Source organism: Ornithodoros turicata, chromosome 1, assembly GCF_037126465.1.
Source record: "Ornithodoros turicata isolate Travis chromosome 1, ASM3712646v1, whole genome shotgun sequence".
NCBI classification, from domain to species: Eukaryota; Metazoa; Arthropoda; class Arachnida; order Ixodida; family Argasidae; genus Ornithodoros; species Ornithodoros turicata.
This window is the reverse complement of record NC_088201.1, coordinates 173308544-173310938: the sequence shown is the minus strand read 5'-3', so window position 1 is coordinate 173310938 and position 2395 is coordinate 173308544.

Sequence of the window (2395 nt, the reverse complement as noted above, 5' to 3'; positions counted from 1 at the left end):
GCCCTTCGTGAATCTACACTTCGTCGTAACTTTCCCGTACGACGGAGTTACGACACATTCCGTCGCACGTGCTCTTTGTGAATCCGACCCCAGATGTTCTGATATGTTCTGCAGCAATGTCTCAGTACTCACAATATTAGTACAGCAGCTACAGAAAGGCATAAAATAAGTTTTTGTATTGTCACGAATCATCATCGCGAAACTTCCAGGGCAGGCACGAAACGGTATTCATCTCATCCCGGCGCATGCTGAAGAAGAAGCAAGAAGCTTCCAGACACATTGCCTGCTCTCTGGCAAACGCACGTGCTGTTTCAAGGCTTTTCGGCGCGACGCGTAAATGCTTGTGCGCTCCAAGCTGTGGCATTCATTCTTTGGACTCAGTTGTGTTCAGAGAGCTATCACTCTTGTGTTTTGCTCAGGGAATGGTAACGGTAATGGTAACAGAAACCGAAACGGTATATTATCGATATTGGAGATGGTAACGATAACGGAAACGGAAATGCGCACCAGCGTCCTCCATTACCGGAAACAGAAACGGAAACAAAAATTATCATCCGGTATCGAATTCGGATAATGGCTATTCCTGTTGTGCGATGACATTTGAGTGACTTTTCATTTGATTTTTGTATTTTGGTGACTCCATTCCCTGTAATGCTCTAAATACTATACAAGAGCATGGAAACAAAGCGCAATATTGGACCTCGAGGGTGCGTCCCTCGCTTACCCCGTCCCTGTTCTCATAACTTTATGACATCAACACATCACTGTACTCCACCACAGCACGAGGATGACAGACTAGGACTTTTAGTTATTCATTTTCTTTTTATCGTGGCCATGGCAGTATTATTTATTACTGAGAGCGTCCGCTTATGAATGCAACATTGGAGGAAAGTCACGCCCATTTTGTGATGCTGGGCCCTGTGTGACTGACGACACGTTTGTACATTTTTTGAAGTCTTGCAGGATGTGCGCATCCTAACGACGAAGTTACTTGTGTAGTTTGTACGCGTGACACAGAAGCAGCACTTCGGCAAAACATGGTGCTGACAGAGCCGCACAGGCTGTCCTCCGGCAGCTCTGTAACAGTCGTTCCATTACCGGAAACAGTAACGGAAACGTAACGGAAACGAAATTGAAAGGCTGGTATCAGAAACGGATAACGGGAACGAAAATATAGCTGTAACGAAAATGGCAACGGTAACGAAAATGCGTCCGTTATCCTTCCCTGGTTTTGCTACCAAGTAGTCTAATAAACCGTTCGCTGTTTATTCGACGACTCGCCGACCCATTTCGCTTCGTGACATTTCTGGTGCGTCGGCCAGTCGGTGTTACGACGTGTCCACCAGCAGTGCCGATGTCAGGCTCATTCCACTTCGGTTGCCCCTTGCGAAGCTTCTTAGCCAACCTACCACTTATAACAGAGTCGTCGGCTCCGGTATCCATTAACGCAATCATCTCATGGCCGTCGATGAGTGTTTTCAGGTTATTGGTAATTTTTCGAGCGTCGTGTTGGTGCTGCGTTGCTGTTCATCGAGTTGGAGGAATTGTAATTTGTCGTCGGTCCGCAGCTTCACCTCCCGGAGCTGCAGTCTTCAGTTTTCCCGGTTAGGGCTGCGCCACACAGGCCGTCTTGTCGGTGACGGTGAACCTGCTCTTCTTGGCGACCTGCTGCGGTGGGGGACGCTCGGGGACAGGTCGCGTCGCGAGCCAGCAGAAGCATTCTGCTGCCGAAAATAGTCTTCAATTGCGGCGGGGCGACTACCGCGCTGGGGGCCGGGGGCGTCGGGTGAAAAACCGGGAAGGCCAAGGCGTCGGTAGGGACATCGGCGATAGACGTGGTTGGCCTCTCCGCAGTGGTAGCAGAGCGGTCTGAAGTCGGAAGTCCGCCAAACGTCCGTTTTGCGAAACGGCTGAGAGTGTGGCGGGACGCTCGGAGTAGGTCGAACAGGCCGAGGAGGCGTCTAACGGTTTCCGTAGTACGACAGACGAGTAGGTGGCACCTGTCTGAGAGCGGCGGTGTAGGTTGGTCTCGGTACTTCGGCGTTGGGGTTGACGATGTCTGGATCTCCTGCTGCACCTCGTCCTTGATGATCGCACCGATCGAAGACAAAGGGTCTTGAGCCTTCTCAGGACAGAGAAGAGCTCGTACTTCTTCGCGCACCACCTCTCGAATTAGCTGTCTCAGCGATCCGACGTCGAGGCCAGCGGTCGTGGAGAAAGCCTCGTAGCCCTGGTGTCGTTGGTCGACGGTAGCGCGAGAGAGCAGGGTCCTCTCAATGCGGACGGCTTCGTCCAGAAAAGCGTCGGTCGTGGCGGGTGGATCCCGGGACAGGGCGCGAAAAATATCTTCTTTTACGCCCCTCATGAATCGCTGAACCTTCTTCTCCTCGGATGC